This window comes from Crocuta crocuta, unplaced genomic scaffold (genome assembly GCF_008692635.1).
Source record: "Crocuta crocuta isolate KB4526 unplaced genomic scaffold, BGI_CrCroc_1.0 scaffold26, whole genome shotgun sequence".
In the NCBI taxonomy this organism is placed as follows: Eukaryota; Metazoa; Chordata; class Mammalia; order Carnivora; family Hyaenidae; genus Crocuta; species Crocuta crocuta.
Window position 1 is genome coordinate 7,394,550 of NW_027532249.1, and position 23,338 is coordinate 7,417,887.

Sequence of the window (23,338 nt, forward strand, 5' to 3'; positions counted from 1 at the left end):
CGGGTTAAGCCAATGGAGAGAATGCCATTTCTTTTAAAATTTCTTAAACGCTAATTTCTGAAAGTGATTGCCAAATCCTTGCTTCTGGTTGTACTAATCTGGGTATAGGATCAGGAGATAAAATACTATGGGAAGAGTAGAATTTAAGTAGCAACATTGTTTCATTTTGAATAAGAAGAGACTAACTGGAGATATAATACAGAAGCTCTTCAAATTGGTATGTGGAACAAAGTTCAGGCTTGGCTCAGCTCTTCGCCTTAATATAGAATAATTTTAGGCAAGTTCTATACAGCCACCGCAGTCTAGCTCAAAGTGGAAAGGCCAGTGTAAAGTGAAGACCCTAGCCATCCCTTCCAGAAAGCAGCAGTTTTCATTATCCTGTGATTTTTTGTTTGAATTTTCCTGATCAATTGCCAGTTCATTTTATAATTACAGCGTTTCCCCATGAAAGACAGGTTATAATTTTCAAGATTATAGCTCATCTCCCCTTAGTTAGCATTTAAATTGATGCCTTTCTTTTCATGGAAATACTCTTGGCCCTAAAGGAAGTTTATTTAGGAAGGAGACTACTGGTATCAGCCATAAGATTAGAAAATCTCTTCATAGATGGGTAATAACCTGGACCACTTCTACATGGGGTGATAGTCTCTTGAATTTGATATCACTTTGTTTTTATTACCTTCAATTAGAGGCAGGTGGCTTTTGACCTTGTCTCCAAGGTCAGAGGCCTAAGAACAGCACCTGTGACCTCGTTTTGAATCCAGAATTGAAGTCCAGTAGACTCCCAGGTTCTTCGAGTAGGAGCAGAACATGAACTGGAGTTCAGTTCCCCACAATGTGGATGGGTGCGTGGGGGGGGGGGGGGGGACCCCCCNTACAGTATGACAATGAAGGCCTTATTGTAGACAGGATAAAATATTTACAAAGAACTAGTTGTCATGTGACTCCTGGCACCTACTCACCGATCCAGTCGGTGTGACATTTGGTCGTAAAAGGAAGCACCTGGTCAGGCAGTACTTGGTTTCAGGGTTCGGCTGGCTCATAGGCATTGTGGTCCTTGGTCCATTGCACGTGAAGGGAAGTCCATAGGGTGCCATGTTACTTTGAAGATGGTTTTTAACCCAAATGTAATATTGGGTTGTATTTGTAAGTAAATACCTTTTTGTCATTTATCTTGGCTATGATCTTGTTAATTTTTATAGCAGAAGGAAAAGGGAGAAATCTCATCAGAGCATTTCAGCTGGGTCATGTTTGCTGTTTGGATGTGGCAGTTAACTAATTCAGTATGAGATGGGAAACATGAAAGAGGGGAGAAAGCTCTGCTAACATGTTTCATAGTGATATTGAATAAATGCCTTATTTTTTTTTGTTAGTGACCTATCCTGTGGCTAATACTTATTGCAGCCACAATTAATAAATTATGGCAGCCAAGTATGGCACCCATTTCTAGGCTAGTAATGCATTGAGCTTTGAATGTAAACCTCATTTGGGGCTATCAATGCATGAAAAATAAATTGTTCATCATTCTTGCCAGAGTTTTATATTTTTCTTATATTTACGCCTTCTCTCATTTTCCAGATCAGATAGGCATGCCTCAAGGAGTCCAGTACAAGTCACATTAATAAGCGGGGCTGTTTAAAAATTCTTCTGTGAATTGGAAAAATTAGATTCAGCTTTGACAAATTTTTTAACTTACTTAAACAGCCCGGGACTTTGGCTCAGAAACTTGCCCTGTCAGTATTTATGCTGTGCTACTCAAAACATTAAGGTTCTTTACAGACAGACTTTTACAGATGTCTTTACAGACATTTACAGTAGAAATGTTGAACTGTAGTTTTATTTTCAGTGCATTCACTGAGTAGTGGAACTAGTGTTTAATACTTCAGTTAAAAGGATCACTTGCGGGCAGGCTTTTAAAAGTGTGTTTATGAAACTCATAGTGTGGGGGCGCCTGGGTGACTCAGTCGTTTAAACGTCTGACTTCGGCTCAGGTCATGATCTCACGGTTCATGAGTTCAAGGCCCACATCTGGCTTGGGACTAAGAGTGCAGAGCCTGCTTGGGATTCTCTGTTCCGCCCTCTTTGCCTCTCCCACTTGTGTACACACTCGTTCTTTCTCTCTCTCAGTGAATGAATAAAGTTAAAAATAAAAAAAAAAACCCTCATAATGTGTAGATGCCCTAAAAATTGCACACATGAGTATCTGTGGAAGTACCATGAGTCAGTCAAATCAGACTGCAGAATTGTCATGCAGTAGAATAAGCTTTCACAATTGACTCTCTAGAGAATTCAAATTGGAGCCTAAGGGTATTAAACTTTGGGAAGCAACCTGTAGTAGCAATAGCCTGTGACATCTTGGCTTTGCCATTTGTTTGCACATTCCCTGAAGTGTCCTCTGTTTTCTCATTTGCAAACCAGAGCTCCCAGGGTGGCCTTGCACGGTCAGGAGTAGATGTTAAATGCTTACAGGTGCCAGGGACCCTGTTGGACCTCCAGTGACTAGCAGATTTGAAAGCTCCCCTAACTTGATAAACTTCTACCCCATAAAGTATAAAGTGTATCCTTCTAGGCCTTGCCTTTAAGAATATAAAAACAGTCTGGAGAGTGGTGGTTTTTTAATATAAAGATGGGATCATAGCCTCCATACTGCCTAGAGATGTGCTTGTCTCCTTCAGCAGATGAATGGATAAGTAAACTGTTGTAATCCAGACAATGGGATCTTACTCAGTGCTTTGGAAATAGGCTGTCATGTCATGAAGAGACATGGAGGGACCTCAAGTGTATTTCTCTGAGTGAAAGAAGCCAGTCTGAAAAGCTACATACAGTATGATTCCGATTATATGAGATTCTGGAAAAGGCAAAATTAGGGGATAATAAAAGACCAGTGGCTGCCAGAGGATGGAGTGGGGTTAGGGGCGCATAGAGGGATGAGCAGGTAGAGCACAGAGGATTCGGAGGGCAGTGAAGGGACTCTGCGGGTTACCATAGTGATGGATGCTTGTCACTACACATTTGTCCAAACCCATAGGAGGTACAAGACCAAGAGTGAAACCCAGTGTGATCTATGGACTGGGCGATACTAACGCATCTGTGTAGGGTCACTGATTGTGACAGCCATGTCATCCCTGTGGGAGCTGTTGACAGTCGGGGAGGCCATGCGTGTTGGGGGCAGGAGGTGTGTGGGAAAACATTCCCCTCGATTTTGCTGTGAACCTAAAACTACCCTAAAAATAAGTTTAGTCTTAAATAACAACAAAAACACTCGCCTAGAAGCTTATTAGGATTGAGAAGCGACCTGGAAAACAGGAAATTTGCTTCTTCTCACACTGCCCAGCTTGAACCTGCCAAGAATAGACAGAAGATGTAGCTAAGGTGCTATTAACATGGTGTCGGAAATCAGTAGGTGTTTAACAAGCCTGAATATGTTCTGAAAATCATTATATACACTCCATTTCTGGCTTTCAGTCTCTCATCCTGAACTGACTCACGTTTTATGGCGAGCAAGGAGGTGTAGTGTTCCTTGGCTTCAGTAACGAACTCTCAAATTATGCAGGAAAGTCCGTTATGGCAGGGGCCTGACAACATCACCCTGTTCTTCCTTAATGTCTAGTCCCTTTGGATATTGGCATGGAACATTCTTTCTAGTTCCCCTGACCCTCGACTCACTGTATTTTCTGATTTCTTACCTCGTGATTTCTGAGCAATATTTTGAGTGTTATTTTTAAGTGTCTTTAAAAATTTGTCCTTCTTGAAGTGCCTGGGTGTTCAATTGGTTAAGCGTCCGACTTCAGCTCAGGTCATGATCTCACAGTTCATGGGTTCGAGCCCCATGTCGGCCTCTGTGCTGACAGCCAGCTCAGAGCCTGGAGCCTGCTTCAGATTCTGTATCTCCCTCTCTCTCTGACCCTCCCCTGCTCACGCTGTCTGTCTGTCTGTCTCCCTCTCAGAAATAAATAAAACATTTAAAAAAATTTAAAAATATTTGTCCTCTGTAGCAAGTATAGGATATGGGATGGGGATTTTTGGTTTGTTTTGTTTTTTGAGTTTTTTTGTTGTTTTGTTTTTTCGTGTTTTGGTTTGGTTTGGTGGCCTCTTCTATTAGAAATTCTGTGGTATGCTGGGCCTTAAAGAAAAAGCTAGGGACGCAATAGAAGTAGCCAGGAAGGAGAAAGATGGGAACCTGCCCCGTCCACTTCCTTTTCGTGTTGGGACAGATCCCCTGCTGCTGGTGAGAACTCCTCTCTTGCTTGAAGAAATGGGAGCAGCTGTTGGGAGGTGTGTTTCCTGGACTCTTCTTTCCCTTTTAGGATCTAGGTTTTGAAACAGGGCTGATGACAAAAAAGGCAAAAGTGCAAATCTTGAGCCAGTTGTAAATAGCTGCTTTGGAGTAGAAGTGCTCTCAGCCCTGGCTCATGTCGTTAAAAATGGTAAGCACCGTGTGTCGCTATTTGCCGGGTAGACCCGAGTTATTAGGAAAGGTTGGCTGACTGTCCCTGTGGTGATATGTTAAGGCAACCTGAAGTCTAGCGACATTCACGTATTTTATTTTATTTTTGAATTCCCAGAGTAATTCTAATTACACTCAGGATATTTACATGATTCTGTGTGCGGCTTGGGCAGGTAAGGAGACATGAAGAGCCAGCATCGAATACATGTAAGATGTGAGGGGCATGTGAAACAGACAAGGCCGGAAAGGAAGACCAAAGACCCATGGGGGAATGGGTTTGATGTGGTAACAAGGATGGGTTTTGTTTAGATATTTTGGTTTTCTATTGCTGAGTCAGTTACAAACTACTATAAACTTAGCAACATAAAACAGCACCTATCTATCATCACATTTTTCGGCTGATCCTCTGCTCTGAGTCTCATACAGCAAAAGTCTGTTTATTCACTGATTGCTTCTTCATCTGGAGGCTGAATGAGGGAAAGAGCCACCTTCATGTTCTTTTGAGCTCTTGGCAGGATTCATGTTCTCCCGGTTGTAGGCGTGGGGACCTGGCTATCAGTTGGGGACCAGTCTTCACTACAGAACCTGCTCTTGGGTCCTGGCCACAAGGCCCCTGTGTGTCTCAGAGGGAGAGAACCTCCCTCACTTTGAGTCTGGTTACCTTCAAATCCTTCTGCCTCCCCTTATGTTACCAGCTGAAAATAAAACTCTGCCTTAGAGGGTTCACACAATCAGGTCAGGCCTACTGAGATTATGTCCCCATCTTAAGGTCAACTGTGTCACAAGACCATACCTGATCACTGGAGTGAGACCCACTCTGTTCACAGACCCAGGGACTGTGCAGGGTGTATACATCAGAGAGACCAGGAATCCTGGGGCCATCTTAGAATTCTGCCTCTCACAAGAGGTGATGGGTTTCTGGGGCTTTATGCAGGTGAGCTATTTGGCATTTGTGTTTTTAAAACATACTTCTATGAAATAGTAATTGAAGAGGAAGAGACTCAAAACAGGGACGTTAGCTCTTGCAATGAATCCAGCAAGACATGCTAAAGACCAGAACCAAGGCAGTGGCAATGACCTACAGGGGAGAGAATGGATTTTAAAGAACGGTCCTGAAAAAAAGCAGAGTTGATTAATTAGATGTAGGTTAGGGATATAGGTAGTGATAAGAGACAGTAACTTATAATGACTTCCAAATTTCTGGTTTGAGTGCGTAGACAGATGTAGAATACAAGGAGAAAAGTTGATTGGGGAAGATAATGACTTTAATTCAGAACTATTGAATTTAAAGTGCCTGGAGTATGAGAGTAGCAATCTGTTCTTGCAAATGGATCTGTCGTTCAGCATTTGGACGAGAGGGCAGATGGGTAGGCTTTGTGGGAGCCATTATCGTTCATACTAACTCAGACTTGGGAGTGAAGAAGATTGCGTGGATAGTCAATGAATGAATCAGAAGTGCAGGGCTAGCAGAGCCCTGGGAGAATGCTAGCATTTAAAGTTGGGGAGAGCTTTGTCAAAGCTCCTCCTCACCCACCTCCGGTTCTTCCCTACACCCAATTCCTGTCCCTTTTTGCCATTAGCTTATGCACTGGGTGTGCATCACCCCATGGGGACATTATAGTAGTGATTATGGTTGGCTGAGTATCCTTCAAATAGTTGGAAGAGAGAGGCTATGTAGAAAAGCATTCCTGATATCATTTTACAAATGCCATTAAAGCATTGGTTGCTCTATTGAGTGTAGAAGATAGGAAGCTGGAGGTTGTATGCAGTACCATCCTCTGAGAAAACATGAAAGTGTTGGGCACAAGTCTTGTAACCCTCCCTTCAGTTTGCTGTCTGTTCTTGTATTTCTTCAGTTTGGCTTTTTGCCGCCCTTTGGATTTTTGACTCTCCATTACACAAGATGGTAAGAACCATAACATTACACTTCTTACAATGAACAACTGATCCCTGATTTCTTTGAACTACTTAACAACTATTAGTAGTTTCACATCAGCATACTGTATAGTTGTGATTTTTAAGGTGCCCTAATTATGCCGTAAACTGAAAGCATGGGATCATTCAGAAAGCTTTCTTAAAATTTTTATCTGTAATTCAAAAACATAAACTCCTTATGCATAGCCTCCAGGGGTTTTCCAGTTTGGGACTGTGGTGAGGGCTTGCCCCTCATTCAGGTATTACCCCCTGCCCTCCATCCCCATCTTGCCTTCTGCCTGGTCCAGGGAAGAAGGGCATCTCGTGCCACACTTTGGGTTTGCCTCCCTCTCTCTATAGCAGAGAAGCAAAGGATTCTTCTCCTCTCCAATCTCTGGGCTGTGTGGACCAGCCAATGCACTTTAAGTTCTTTATTTGTTTTTCTAGAAGAGGTCAGGGACTCCAAGTTGTGGGAGCTTTCTGTTGGAACATGTAACATTTCCACCAATAAAGCTAGCTTCCTATAGCTTGTTGGTATGCTCTCCCTTAAGTGACGACTGTTACGGATATCATATTTCTAGATAAGTGAAATTTAGGTCTTTTTCTTGCTTCTCCTGCCAAGGCCGCTCTGTTTTATTGGCGTTGCCTGGTGACGGTCTCCTGTGGTCTTGGTCCAGGATATCTCTACAAATGGCAAGTTAGAATGGCCAGATTAGATATTAATTCATGAGATGCTTTGATCAGTGGGGTTTTCTTCTTGTCAACAGAGAAGACCTCCTTGCTGTGTGAGAAGGCATTGTTGTCAGTGTAACAGACAGCTGTGTTTAACCGGTATGTACATTTGGTGTCATTCCCTAGCAGGAGTAAAAGAAAATTCTATCTCTAAGTCCTGTTGCCACTTCGGAATGCCCCGCGTTTTCCCCGCTGCTACTTATGGGGATGAGTGATGGTGTGCAGATGTACATAGCCAGCACAAGGAATTGGTTCTTATTATGGTGTTTGGAAAACTGGAAAGAATAAAGAGACTTGTTATTTCTTATGGAATGCTATGGTGACAGCAAATAAAGTCACTAAAGAGCCACCACATTCTTCAGGGAAATGCCATTAGACTGAGCGTATCCAGCTCATGAATGGTTTTAAATGATGACCCCAAGCAAAATGCTTCAGTTAATGTGTCCAGTTATTCCTTTAGGAGGAAAGAAAACTATCTAGAATGTCATGATCTGCAAACCTTGAATAGTACACTGGCCAAGAATTCATGATAAGGAAAAAAAATCCCACCAAAATTTGTTTCAGAAATCCCTATTACTTAACTTGGGGCTTCTGTCTGTTTATCCCCTGCCGTGTTCTCACAAGGACTTTAGGTGTTTTTATGTAAGTGCACATAACAGCACAAGAAGAAAATAAACTCCTAGAGAACAGCACCAAGAAAAAATGGAAGAAGCCAGGAAGGAGGTCACTCCAGAAACCCATGTCCTAAGCTCTCCACCAGGCCCTGGGGAGGAAACCTTGACTCTCAGTGTCTGCAGTATAAAAACACCCCAGTTTTAAGAGTTTCCAAAGAAGCACTTTTTTTTCCCCCGAGTCCAATTGTTCGAGAAAAGCATCCACTGCAGCGCTCTGCTAGCTGCTGCTGCTTTCCTCAGTAGGCATCAGGAAAGTCTCCGTGACTGTTACTTCTCAACCTGACCTTCCGTAAGCAGTAAGTAATGATTTGTCAGTTGGAGACGACGTTCCTCACTAATTATCTGAGATGCGATGCTTTTTATATTCTCCATCTATTGCAGAACTATATTTTTTAATAGCAGAATTAGGGGGCATATTCACATCTCTCAGGAGAGGTGAGGGCCTCACAGGAACATGTTCCCAAAGAGAAAATCCCCCTCCTTCTGCAAGGACACAGGCCATGGAGGTACTTGAGGGTTAAGCAAAGACTTGGGGTTAATATCTGGATCTAGGCCATTATAGAGAAAAAAAGATGCCCCAGGTCCCAACACTGCACTCCGTAGAGCATGACTTCAACGATTTCAGCTCAGAAAAACTTGAAAGCTTTAAGAGTTTCTTGTACACTTTTGAGGATAACCTCAAAGCAAACTGTGCCCAGGTACGTAAATATAAACCCTCTCCTTTACATGGGATTATTAAAACCAGAAGCCCATTAAACATTGTGATTGCTACAAAAATATGACTTCAGTTTTAGGACAGCTTTTAGGTGACGGGGCCAGTTGCACACTTGAGGGTGAGCTCCTCAATCTGTTGACATTTATCTAATATTCTCCCATATTGGATGAGGGAGAAGAGACCATTCTTCTGACTTTTCCAGAGAATCCAGAACACTTCCCTGTGCTGTGGCCGAGTTGCCGTCCGCACTCATCACAACACCGTCCCTACTGTGAGTGTGTGTGTGTGTAATTACAGGTCTGTCAGGCCAATGGAATACAGTGGAGTCCAGAGAGGGCCCTAGAAACCATGATCCTCCACAGGTTTTCCTCTTTCAGAGTGAGGGGTAAGGTGTCTCAGATGAAAGTAATGGAGTGGAACCATAGCTCCTTGAGGAAAACTTGAGAAATTTATTAACAAGTCAACCTGCAACATTTGAGTGGGAATTCTAAAAACTAGCAGGTTCTTTGTTAGTGGGAATACGCTATTGCCTTCATGCAAAAACTGGGAGCAAATTAAGTTTGCAACACTCTCAGGCCTGGCCAGAGCAGGTGATACCCATGTGGTAGGAAAATGTAAATTGGTCGTGAACAAATTGCAAAGATCAGAGCAGTTTCTGAGGAGTCTTGAAATAAGACCTCAACCCCAGATGCATACGTTTACTTAGCTTGATATTCTTTCCTATAAAAAATAATAATTCTGCCCTACGCCAGGCCCTGTGATAGATGTGGGAATCCAGTCATGAGTAAAAGCAGCTTCCCTGAGCCTCAGCTGATAGTAATACTATTGGGATCATATAGAAACCAGTGTAAAATGGCCGCGCTGACCACTGCAGTGCAGGGGCTGTGTAAGTGTGTCCTCTGGGATTTGAACAAGTCCTGGATAAAAGGGGTACTGGAGGAGAGATCTGAAAGATGGGCGGGTAGAACGTGCCAGGGCACAAAGATGGCCTGTGCAGACTTTTTTTTGGCAGGGGGCAGCCTGGGAGGAGAGGGCCTGAGGGAAGCTGTCTGAAGGAGTGTGGAAGCAAGGGACGGGCTCTGTAGTGGAAAAGCCAGAGGCGGACGGGGCCTCCCAGGCTGCAGCGGGATCTCCCCACCTTCACGCTTGGGCTAGCTGTGCCCCAGAGCGTCTTGCCACTCAATCCGATAGACAGGCACTGCTCTTCCCACGCGGACCTGTTCTCCCTGAGGTTTTTATGTAAAAACAGAAGTGAAGATAAATGTGATGACCTCCCAGAGGGGACCTCCTTGGAACTTGACTTCACATCCCTCAGAGCATTCTGGATCATAGGCATTTTGCTGCCTGTCCATCCTGGGGAGCCGTGGCTGGGGCTGGTTTCTAGAACCAACAATACAAAGAAGCGGGACTGGCATCACCTGGGCCCCTGGGAACATCTCTAAGTGTCTCAGGCTCAGACCTCCCAGTTTAACCCTGAGTGCAGGTAAGCTCCAGAAAAGCGAGTTGCTTCCTCGTGAGTGCAAGATAAAGCAGACTAATCTGAACGAGCGTGTGATATTTTGCTCTGCTTGAAGAGAATGTTTTTCATTTTCTTGTCATAAACAGAATGTTAGAGTTGTTTCTTCGGGCAAAAGCCTGTGCCTCCTTTAAAAGCAAGTTTTCTTGATTTAATTTGCTGGATCATTTCAGTTTTTATGTGATTGTTATTAACCACCATTTGCTAATGCTACTTAGGCTTTTTTATTTTTTTAACCGCAAAACTTAAATAATCATCTTCTATTCAGTTAAGAGCAGTGACTAACATTCTTTTGAGGTTAAAGAGTACTTAGGACTGTTGGAATCAGAGCAGCCTCCTGCCCGTCTAACTTTTCCTAACACTGCAGACCTGAGGAAGAGACGGGACCTGTCTGTTCTGATTCTAGGATTAGGACGAGGCCTCCCTTCTCCTTACCAGGGTGGAGCAGGCTCCTCCCCACCCCCATTCCCAGGAGTGGAGACTGACCGGCAAAGAGGATTAGTGCTGGCTTTCCAGGATTGAGAGCTCAGGTAGCATTAAGCCAGGATGTCCCTGATACAGTGGTGTCAGAGCACGGTACTGACCCTTGACGCGTAGAGCCAGCGGTTCCCCAGAGTACTCCGTATGAGGCATTAAACACGTCAGAAAAAGTTAAAGTGTATATAAAATCAAGATATTAAAAGATTGAAAAGGCTTTTTTCTCTCTACTGGATTTTAAATACTAATCTAAATTATAATATGCTCACAGGAAGACAAGACTGACCCAAGTAGCACGTAGAATGAGATCATCTATCCTATTTTTTCCAGACGTGTATCTGTGTTTCATTCTAGGTCTTTCCTATGCCGTAAGATCATTTTAATTTAAAATGGTAAAATGAGGGGTGCCTTGGTCCGACTTCGGCTCAGGTCATGATCTCACAGTTTGTGACTTCGTGCTCCATGTCAGGCTCTGAGCTGTCAGCACAGGAGCCTGTCTTCGGATTCTGTGTCTCCCTCTCGCTCTGCTCCTTCCCCACTCAAGCTCTGTCTCTCTCTGTCTCTCAAAAATAAATAAAAGTTCTTAAAAACATTTTAAAAAAGGTAAAATGATATAATTACGTCGTAAGATTATGTGAGTAGTTCATACCATAACCTGATAACCATCTTCTTCCTCCTACAGCCTTGCCCTCTGAATAGGCTAACATAGTTGATGGAAAGGACACATATATGTCTCTCTGGCAGTATAATTCTTTCATTATTTGGATCATCGATGCCTTACAGACTTAAAAAGTGACTGTGCTGGAAATGTATACTCATTAAGTTGATATTAATAAAACTCATGTTTTCTTTGTCAGCTTTTGCACTGCCCACAGCTCTTTATTTCACCAAATGAATTATACACCACAATTTGAGTTTTTGTTTAATTTATTACTATTATTTTTTGGGAATTGTCTTAGGAAAGAGATTGAGTGCTTCCTCTGACAGGAAAGAATTCTCAAAGTTCCACATCACTCAGAATTAGACCCCATGGTTACTTTACATGACCTAAGTTTGTTTCTCTTGCAAACATTCCTCTTTCCTAGGCCTCCTTTTCTGTATTCATTCTGCCCACTTTGGCTTAGTGACCTGAATCCTTAGCAGATTAACAGCAGGAAATGTTGTCTGATAGTTCATTGCCAGCATCTCATATGTGTGATGTGAAACTCTTTGTAAAAAAAAAAAAAAAAAAACCGAGCCCAGTGTTTTTGCTGGCCAAGAAGAAACCTGCTTTGCTGGAAAGCTATTATCTACCACAGTGTATATCTCTGAGCACAAAAGTCTGATTTCAAATAGAGGCTGAAATTGCTTCAACAAACGACGGCAGAAACAGATTGTGACTGAGTGAAAAAGGCCTCTTTAAAAAAAAAAAAGTGGAGAGGCTTCCCATTGAGGAAGGGACACTTGTCACCCATGCGCTAAAAGTATCTGTGCACGGAGTTCCAGTCAAAACACAGGACGACTCCAGTGCATCTGAACAATTCATTCTCATTTTGCCAGGACTGTATGCCATCTGGATGATTCTATAACTATCTTACATTTTGGCCTAGAATGTACCAAAACATGCCAGTAGACCCAATGTATAGTAACCATTTTGTGGTGTGTGTGTTTGTAAGTGATCATTGAATGTAGGCTCAGCTTACAGAGGATACTACTTTTCAGCAATTTACCAGTTTTACCTACAGGAATATTTGGTTTCCCCAAGAGAAATGGGGTAATTTCCATTGTTGCACTATCTGCTAACTGACGTGGATGTAAATTTAAAAAATAAAGACATTATCTGAAAGAAAAGAAAGAAAAAAGATGATTTTGCTGCCGAAGGAGGAGGCTTCCCACCTTATACCATTCTCTGCACCAAATTTCAGCATTAGAAACTCCGATTTTATTGGGCTTCCTATTGAAAGGGCCTACTCCTAGTCAGCATTGTTGATTGGCTGTTCCTTTCCATGGGCGAGGCAATGTGCTTTCCTGTTGTATCTTAAGTGTTGGTATTATTTCCATTTTATAATGAAGGCAGTGAAGCTCAGAGAGGTTAAGTAACTTGCCTGACCTCACCGAGCCAGCTAGTTGTAGAACCAAGGCCCAGCCTCAGGGCTGTCTTCTGTTCCCCATGTAGAACACACAATGTTGAGAAAACAAACTCGAATAGGGAGTGATGCCCATTTTAAAGATGTTTCAGTAATGCTAGATGAGTCATAATCTCTGGATAACTGAGACATGGAAAGGAATCACCGTTTTGTTTAAAAGCTTATCAAGACAAGGAGCACTTGGGTGGCTCAGTCGGTTAAGCATCTGACTTTGGCTCAGGTCACGATCTCGTGGTCCATAGGTTAGAGCTCCGCATTGGGCTCTGGGCTGACAGAGCCTGGAGCCTGCTTCAGATTCTGTGTCTCCCTCCCTCTCTGCCCCTCCCCTGCTCACATTCTGTCTCTGTCTCACTCAAAAATAAACCAAAAAAAAAAAAAAACCAAAAACCAACAAGACCAGGAAAGAGTTTCATACTCCTATTTTAACAGAACACTCCAGATCATCACTGCTAACTTAATTGAGGAAGGATGTGTCAGAATAATTACTAATGGGCTGATTGTGGTACATTTAGAAACATTGGTTTGAAAGAGGTAACCATCATGGCTTTCTGAAAAAACTGATTGCTCATGGATTTAAAGAAAGAGCTGAAAGTATATGGGACATCTAGACAGGAAATTTCATGTCTGCCTCTCTTGTCAGCCCTCTCAGATCCATGCCCACATGTGGGATCAGCACAGAGGCTGGAAAATCCCATTAAATTCTGTCCCTGCAGGGATGGATTCTGGCCGTGGCCATGTGGATGATACTAACTACTAAACTGGGCATTGAACTACATGTAAGCCAGGAGGCCCAAAACGGAAGTAAGTCCACATAAGGCAGGTGCCATTTCTTGTTTCTCAGACCTTTCCAGCCTCCGATCTCTCAAAAGGCTTTATGGACTATTGTCTGACCAGACACCATAATCTTTTGTTCCTGGGTTGACTTAGGCCTCTTGGTACTTTCCAAATGTGGATTTAAAATAAAAAATCAAATTTAGGGCAGACAGTCGAATGTTTTTCTATCAAGAGTCCAAAAGAGAACATGGAAAACCTGGTAAAAGCTGACTTACATGGAGTCCCGGTGTCTGATTCGGGCTCAGGATCTGGCCTAACTGGCTGAGCGTTTCAGATGTTCCTAAACTCCAGGTGCGTTGTGATGCAGTCATTTAGAAATAGAATTCTGACTGACCTTTGGAAATAAGGAAAATAGAAAAAGTGTTCAGTGCAGAAAACTATTAGGAAACATGAAGAAAACTGATGGCATTTTGCTTTAAGATAATGTGAGGGGAAAATGATTCAGATTCATGCTATGAGCACTTACTAGGCACATATGTTGAATGCCTGTGGTATCAGGGAGCACTGTCTCAGGAAAATTAAAAACATGGGAAGTTGGGGCACTGTATGGCTCAGCCAACTAAGCATCTGACTTTGGCTTGGGTCATGATCTCACAGTTCATGAGTTCAAGTCCCACATCAGGCTCTGCTGCAAGCACAGAGCCCACTTTGGATCCTGTGTCCCCCTCTCTCTCTCTGCCCCTTCCCAGCATGCACTCTTTCTCAAATATTTTTAAAAAATTTTTTTAAAGGATGGACAGTTTGCTGTCTTTGGGGATCAGAAATACAAGTTCACAACAAACAGTACATAGAAATTGCATTTCTGGGAGAAAATCTGTGGTCTATTTGAGGGAGATATATGGCAGAATAAAGTACCTCTATTGACACAGCCTTAAATTGCAAAATAGCTAAAATAAGATACAGAAGGTCGGTTTTTGTAAACTATCATACATTTTCCCTTGTATTAACACAAGTGGTTTTGAATCTAAGCCAATATAACAAGAGGGTTTTCCCCCCCATTTTTCAGTAGGATAGTTGAAAGAAATGGAAACATAAATAATGAGACTTTAAACACATATACGTCGGTGTCGGTTTGGCCCCCGTGCCCTTCTTAAGAAAGGGACTGGTGGTTAGCTCCTGTCGTCAGGCACAGCCACCCGCGCTGCCTCTGTTTCTTCATGATTGTGCAGCTGCAGGTGGATAGTAACCGTAACCAGCTTCCAGAGCTAGGAGATTGTATTTGACTTTGACAGATTTCTATAATTTCTCCTCTCTCTCGGAGGAGAGCTTCACTCTGGCTGAGTCCCGGCTTTGTGAGCCTGAAGAGAAAAACGAATTCTATGGGTAAGTTTCATGTCGACTCAGGCCCAGCTGCGCTTCCTGCTTGGGCACACGTGGTCCTCAGCACAGGTGAAGAACTGATTTCTGGAGACGTGAGCATCAGGGCAGTGCTTCTTTGGGGGACCCCATGTATGGGGAGCTGTCTGCAGGTGAGCTGAAGGTCTGGCATGACTAGCGCCTCACTGGCCCTTCCCTGTGTTTGCTCCTCCCCATCACCCCCTAACCTGCTAGGTGAGCCCTGCATGCTTCTGCGCCATCACAAAAGGGGAGTCCAAGGGATTTATTAACCGACCTGGGCTTATTCTTGAGGAATGTAGCAGGTTGTTGAGTAAAAGTCAACATATTTAGCTCTACAAAGGGAAAACGTCATTCCTTAGAAATGAAAAAAACCTCAAACTCCCAAACATTTGTTTTGTATAGTCGTGGCTTAAAATGCAAGTGTTTTGTTTTTTTTTCAATAGTAACATGGTTCATCATTTCTCATTTGTACCATTTTATTCAGCACTAGGCTTATTCATCATTTTGAGAACTTATTACATTTCTTAAGAAAACTTGTTGGATTAGAGGCCCCTGGGTGGCTCCATCGGTTAAGCATCTGACTTCGGCTCAGGTCATGATTTCATAGTTTTTGGGTTCGGCCCCGTGTCAGGCTCTATGCTGACAGCTCACAGCCTGGAGCCTGCTTCAGATTCTGCATCTCCCTTTCTCTCTGACCCTCCCCCACTCATGCTCAGTCTCTCTCAAAGATGAATAAACATCAAAAATATTAACTCATTGGATTACATTTTAATCCTGTGTATGTATATAAATTTTATCATAATGCAGCTAGGAGTGTAGGTACGGGAGGCCTAAATGAAACTAATTTAGGTATAAACTTATTCTGAAAAAGTTACACATTTTTTTAAATTTGCTCTAGAGTCCTTATACTTAAGAATTTTAAGTCATCAACATAATTAAAGTGAACATTTCAGTCGTGCCTGCCTGAATCCCCTGGGAATCTTGAAAATGCATAAATGCCTCGGGCCCAGCTTCCAGAAATTCTGGTTCTATGAGATGGGTTTCTGGGCATTGGCATTTTTTAAAAATGGGCCCAGGATCCGTGGTCACAAATCCCGACTTTAAAATAGGGCTTTTGCAACACTGGCTATCTTATGCTAATGGATAAAATTTTACATGAAGTTTTACTGCGGTACCTTTCTGATCTCTTACTGGTGTTTGACCAAAACGAGACTCCGTGAAAGATGCACATAGGAAGGTGCTGCTGGGAGGCACGCCTCTGTGGTCGGTAGGGATGTAAGGTCCATCTGTGATACAAGGCAGACTGTGACAAGTGCCTTCTTGGTGCTATATGGTGACGTAGCCCCCAGAGGAGAGAGGGAGAGACCACTTGTGACCGGGAGGACAGGAAATGCTTTATAGAAGTAGCACTGGAGAAGCGTTCATGAAGATGAGAGGAAATGACATGCAGTAAGCAAGGTAAGCAGTGGGGGACATTCAGAACATCAGTAGGGATAGTGCCTGAAATTGATCGAAACACAGCAAACCTGTTTAGAGCTCATAAGGATCGTATAAAACAAAATATTAATTGGTGGCTTTGGGTGATGCAACCAGGAGCTCATTATCTTGAAATTGGAAAAAGGAGCAAAGGAGTGAGCATTGGTCCCAACTTTAGTCATGAAACTGTGTTTATGTGACAAATGATACTGAACAAGGAGAAGCATCTCCTCATAGACATACTCCAACTAATAAATGCAGGAGGAATCATTAGGATTCACATATGCTCATCTTGCAACCTCAAATTAATGGATCTAGGGCAATGATCATCAGCGACTGCCAATATGCCAAAACAGGGAAGAGTCACTTTTTGCCTCCTGATGAAACTGCATAGCCTCACTCAGTGGGAAACAGTCACACCAGAATCGGATCAAGCTTCTAGATTTAACTGCCAGGTTATAGGAAATACAGGAGACAGAGGAACACATTAAGTTATACCACAGAGATGCACACAGTAAGGTCTAGACTGGGAGAGCTTGACGACCTGGTCTCTCAAATTAATTTCAAAGGTAAAGCCAAGATAAATGGAGAACTTGCAGATTGAGGTTAAAGAGCAACGTCAGCCAATTGCAGTGTATAGACTTCTCGAACTGAAAAAGAAATAAAAATGTTTGAAACAGCTGGGGAAATTAAAACACAAGCCGTCTCTGACTTACGGTGGCTAATTTAACTATTTTTTCACTTTACGATGGTGTGAAAGTGATACTCATTCAGTAGAAACAGCATTTCAGATTTTGAATTTGGATCTTCTCCCAGGCTAAGCGATATGTGGTGGATACTCTCCCGTGATGCTGGGAACAGGCGGTAGCTGCCGCGCCCAGACAGCCGGGCCACCGTGGGGGGAAACAACTGATGTGCCGTGCAGCCGCTCTCTGCCCAGGCAGCTGTTCTCTTGTTCCCTAAGCCACCTGAGATGCTCAGTGCTTGATTATAGAATGGGCTTTGTGTCAGATGATTTTGCCCAATGATAGGCTATTGTAAGCGTTCTGAGTACATTTGAGGTAGGCTAGTCTGAGCTATGGTGTTTGGTAGGTTAGGTACATTAAATGCATTTTTTAACTTAGGATATTTTCAACTTAGCATCAGTTTGTGCATCTCTGTGGTATAACTTAATGTGTTCCTCTGTCTCCTGTATTTCCTATAACCTGGCAGTTAGATCTAGAAGCTTGATCCAATTCTGGTTTGACTCTGGACTCTTGGTTTTGGCTCAGGTCATGATCTCACTGTTTGTAAGTTTGAGCCCCATGTCGGGCTCTGTGCTGACAGTGTGGAGCCTGCTTGGGATTCTCTCTTTTGCTCTCTCCCTGCCCCTCCCCTGCTTGCACTCTCTGTCTCTCTTTCAAAATAAATAAGCTTTAAAAGATAAAGAAATAAAAGAATAGGATTACATACTAAGACATAGAGATAAAATTATTTGCTGACATGCTTCAGAATAACCAGGGGAAAGATAAATTGAGTGGAACTCGAGATGACTCAGTCTCATGGTCCTCAGAAGGCACTGGCTGAAGGTGGGTGACAAGTTTGCAGGGCTTCATTATATGTCCTCCCTACTTTTGTATATGTTTGAAATTCTCCACACTAAGATATTTGAAATTAATTTTTAAAAATTAATCTTCTAGGGCATCTAGGTGGCTCAGTCGGTTAACCAGCCGACTTCAGCTCAGGTCATGATCTCCCAGTTCATGAGTTTCAGCTCAGCCCTGCGTTGGGCTCTCTGCTGACAGCACAGAGCCCTCTTTGGATCCTCTAGCCCCCTCTCACTCTCCCTCTCCCCCTCCCCAAGCATGTGTGCACACACACTGTCTCCAAAATAAAACATTAAAAAATTGCTCTTCTAATGGACAAATAAAAACAGATTTTATCACAGACTTGTCAGATGATGCTAGTTGATGAGCAGTTCATTGAAAACTAATGTTTTATAGGCACTGTTGTTAAAGATACTGGATTCTCTCTGACTTGTGGGAAGTTTCACTGATGCTGCAGAAAAGCTTATTTCATTTGCTTGTATTTCAGTAATGATGGCAGATGTGTCCTCTTGCATTTAGTGCTCAAGGAAAGCAAAGACCCTGAACCTTAGCTAACCTGTCATTTCATTATTTGTCGTTTGGATTCCCTTGTTGTGCGGGATAGCTCGTGAGCAGTCACTTTGCTCCATCACCCAGCCTGTTTGTGACCAGATTGTGGTGGCTTTTCTGGCAGGCGCTTCAGACTCGGGGTTCCCATATGTGCGTACAGAGCATGAGGAGCATGCTAGGCAGCTTTGCCTAGAATGAGTTAACTTTACCATTGGCATGTGTTGTGACTCAAATTTTTGATTTCTCTAAAATGTTTCAGTATTAATAAAAATTTTAAGTTTTCCAGTATGGAAGTTCCTCAAAAAATTAAAAATTAAAAATAGAATTACCCTACGACCCAGCAATTGCACTACTGGGTATTTATCCAAGGGATACAGGTGTGCTGTTTCAGAGGGGCACATGCAACCCAGTGTTAATAGCAGCACTGTTGATAATAGCCAAAGTATGGAAAGAGCCCAAATGTCCGTCGATGGATAAAATGGGTAAAGAAGATGAGGTGCATATATACAATGGAGTATTACTCGGCAATCAAAAAGAATGAAATCTTGCCATTTGCAGCTACATGGATGGAACTAGAGGGTATCATGCTAAGCGAAATTAGAGAAAGACAAATATCGTGACTTCACTCATGAGGAATTTAAGAAACAAAACAGATGAACACAAGGGAAGGGAAGCAAAAATAATATAAAAACAGGGAGGGGGCAAAACACAAGAGACTTAAATATAGAGAACAAACAGAGGATTGCTGGAGGAGTTCTGCGGGGGGATGGGCTAAATGGGTGAGGGGCTTAAGGAATCTACTCCTGAAATCATTGTTGCGCTATATGCTAACTCGGGTGTAAATTTTAAAAAAAAATATATATATATATATATATATAGTTTTCATTTACTCATAAAAGTAAAATCATTTGGAGCTTACCTTTATTAAACTTTTTAAGCATTTAATGAATTATTTAAAAATAAGGCATTAAGTATTTTTGTCACTCTTCCTCTTCTTTTAATGAATAGCCCTTTTTTGATCAGTTTTAGGTTTACAGAAAAATTAAGCAGAAAGTGCATAGACTTTTCACATAACTCCCTCAAACTCTCTTCTCCCTGCTCTCCTCTTTCCCCCTTTTTAACATTTTCTATTAGTGTGTGACATTTGTTATAATTGATGAACCAGTGTTAATACACGATTATTAACTAAAGACCATAGTTTCCATTAAGGTTCACTCTGTGTGGTACAGTCTGTGGGTTTGGGCAAATGTATAATGATATGTAGCCACCATTATAGTATCAGTGTAGTTTTACTGCCCTGAACAATTGCCTGTGTTCCACCTGTTCATCCCTCTCCTCTCTCCCTCCCTAACCCCTGACAACTACTGATCTTTTTATTGTCTCCATAGTTATGCGTTTTCCAAAATGTCATATAGCCAGAATTATACATATAACCATTTCCAATTGGTTTCTTTCACTTAGGATTAGGCATTTGTGGTGCCTCTGTTCTTTTCATGGCTTGCTGCTCATTTGTTTGTAGTGCTAATATTCCATTGTCTCGATTGTACCACAATTTATCCATTCACCTACTCAAGGACATCTGGGTTGCTTCCACATTTTGGCAGTGTGGAATAAAGCTGCTATAAGAATCTATGTGCAGGTTTCTGTATATACATAAATATACATATAGGAGTAGGATAGCTGGATCGTATATTCAGAGTTTGTTTAGTTTTGTAGAAGCTGCTTGACTCTCTTCCCTAAGTGAAGAGAAATGTGCCATTTTGCATTTCTACCAGCAAGGAATAAGAATTCCTATTGCTCCACATCCTTGAAAACATTTAGTCTTGTTTGTGTTTTGGATTTTAGCCATTCTCATAGGGGCGTAGTGGTATCTTGTTTTGATCTGCAATTCTCTAATGGCATAGGATGATGAACATCTCTTCACATGCTTTTTTTTTTTTTTTTTTTTTCATGGTATACCTTTGGTGAAGTATCTATTTTAGATCTTTTGCCTAGCTTTTAATTTAGTTGTTTTCTTCTTATTGTTGACTTTATGAGTTCTTTGTGTCTTTTGGATACCTGTCCTTTATCAGATATGTCTTTGTAAATAGGTTCTCCCAGTCTGTGGCTTGTCTTCATTCTCTTAAAGTTTTTGGCTTTTGTCATATTTCTCCCAATGTTCAACACTTTCATGAGTCAATTTAGAAAAAATTTCAAATAGTTAAGAGGCACCTGGGTGGGTCAGTCGGTTGAGTGTCCAACTTTGGCTCAGGCCATGATCTCACGGCTCCTGATTTTGAGTCCCGTGTCAGGCTCTGTCCTGACAGCTCAGAGCCTGGAGCCTGCTTCCGATTTTGTGTCTTCCTCCCCTGCTCATACTCTTTTATCAAAAATAAATAAACATTAAAAATTTTATAAATTAAAATAGTTCAGAAGGAAAGTTCATACTGCTTGGGGATTTACCATTCTTTAAATATGTAAAGTCTTTGTTGGGCTGTAATATCCCCTTGTACTTTATCAGAAACAGAAACCTCATTTTGTAGTGGTGAAAAGAGGAAAGAAGGCAGTCCACCATTGGTTTGTTACTCTAGGAAAAGCAAAAATTGACTTTTCTGGGTGTTCAGGGGTCAATACTGAATGGTATGAGCTATGAATGTCCTTGAGTCAGAGACATGACTTAACTCACAGGAAACAGCAAAAAACTAAAAACTATTATCTTCTCTGGTTAGGTAAATTATCCGTTAATTTAGATAAACCTCTGTCAACATTTATTTAACCTACTCAATTCTTGACTCATTCTGGCTATATATAAACACATCCAATGACAGCAGAGTACCTAGATTTGATCCCTTAATGAATATCATGTCTTCAGTAACTACATATTTAATGTAAATTATTAAAAAGTTTCAGTCTGATAGTTGAGCGTTAGTTGTATTTTAGGTGTTATTACCTAAAGATACACACAAATGTTGTTAAGTAGAAATAACTGCCTTGAAAAGCTGAATAGAGCACAAAATAATAACCTGAGTTAGAAGAATCAAAAATTTTGGAGAGTTGGGGGTAATCCTGTCCAGGAGTCTGTTCACTGGCAGGCTCTCTTTACACATGCAGGAGGAGCCAAAACTACATCTGGGCTCCCTGGGAAGGAGCCTTGTAATCCTTAGTGATGTTTGCCATGACACAGGGAACCCAATCATAGCCTCTAGCCCATGACAGCCTCACTTCGTAGACTCTTGCATCCTCACTCAAGGATGAGAAAATGAAGACCCAAGTAACTTAAAAGGCTTTTCTTTAAGAGCTAGCTGTCATCTAGCTAGCTGGTGGCTGTGGTGATACGTAGCAGGTGGGAGTTTTATTGTTTACAATAGCTATCCCTAGTAGAGCCTAGCCCACTGATCTTGTTTCTTAGGGGGTGGAGAAAAACAAACTCCATTGTGAAGAATGGACCACTATGCAATTGTCTTAAGAACTGTTTGTAATGTTTAAAATATTTAGTAGGAAAAAATCTGGTCTTTTCAGGAGAGAGCTATGAATCATTTAATAGAAATCAAATTGTGAGGAGCCAGAAAAGTAAGATCTAGTTAGCAAGTGGTCTGTGCTTGAGCTAATCCATGCCACCTGTTAGCCAAAAGGAAGAACACAGCGACCAGAAGACCACTAATTAAAACAATGCCCAAGGCAGCTTGTGGCGTATTCAGAAATAATTCCACCATTGAAGGGCTGCTGGGTCAGAGAACATAGGAGGCTCTGTAGGGAAGAATTTATTTATTTGTATTTGCTTTGTTTTACTTTTACTTACTGAGAAAATACTTGGGCCAGACACTCGTGTATTGGGGTGGGGTGGGGGGTGCGTGTGTGTAAATATTGTGGTCTGGGCAGTAAGCAGGTAATTAATATCTAAAGAAAGAGCAGGACACATTAATACTGAACTGCCTTTTGGCACCAAAAGAAGTTGTCTATGTGCTCCATCAGCAAAAATACATACATAGTAAGTTCTACATTATGTCTCCTGCCCCTCGTCAGTCGCTTGGGCTATAAGAGCCAATGTTGATGGAATGATTGGTAATGTGCCATCGCTGGCCCAGGTTTGAATTCTTTGTTTTATTTCAATGTCAACCGAAATTCCAAAGAAGAGGGTGGTGTCACACATTTTACAGAAGGAAAAACAAGAAGTTCACATAGCTGCAAAGGGCATAATGAAGAGTCAAACCCAGGTTGATCTGCTAAAGCCATCCCTCCGGCATTACACAACATGGCCTCTCTCCTCTGCCTTCTCTGAACTTGTATTCTTATCTGCAGACTGAACATAATACCAGTAGAGGCATCGGAAGAAACAGGGTTTTTTTATGAAAACTTTATAATTTGTTCAACATTCAGAGATGATATGCTGTTTATTAAATAAAAGATTTAAGCCAGTGAACAGCATTTCCTTGTCATACCATTTATTCATATCCATGGAACATTGTTATTATGTCGTTTTGCTAAGATGTAATTTATTTTCATGCATTATTAAACTTTTTTCAAACACATCATTGGTTATTTAGCTAGCTACAATTTAGGCTTTAGTTTTGTATCATAGATGTATCTTTTTTCCTAAGTAGTCCTGCTCCAGGGGGCTGAGCAGTTATCTTCCAATATAATTATGGTTGGTTACTAATATACAGCACTTACAGGTTTCTGAATATTTACTATTTTGGCATACACGGTGTTTATCCATTTTTAGATCTCTCATTGTTATATTAAATTTTGAAGACAAAAAGTGCTTAATTATTAGGAGTGACATGTTGGCACTATACAAACAAAACATAATTTAATTGTTGCCAGATCCATCTCCATCTCCAAGGCCAAGATGAAAGACCTTGGAAGGAACCCATGAAAATATGATACTGGGTATCACAGTAAATTAAGCTGATGGATTTTTTTCCCCTCAGATGACCGATCACCTTTTTCCTTTCCCCAAATGACTGTGTTACGG

At 41.8% G+C, this 23,338-nt stretch overlaps 1 protein-coding gene across 9 annotated transcripts in view; it reads left to right on the forward strand.

The window, feature by feature from the left end:
- EPB41L3 (erythrocyte membrane protein band 4.1 like 3) overlaps positions 1-23,338 on the forward strand; it is a 144,127-nt gene that overhangs the window by 66,890 nt on the left and 53,899 nt on the right. The gene's annotated exons all lie outside the window — the stretch shown is intronic.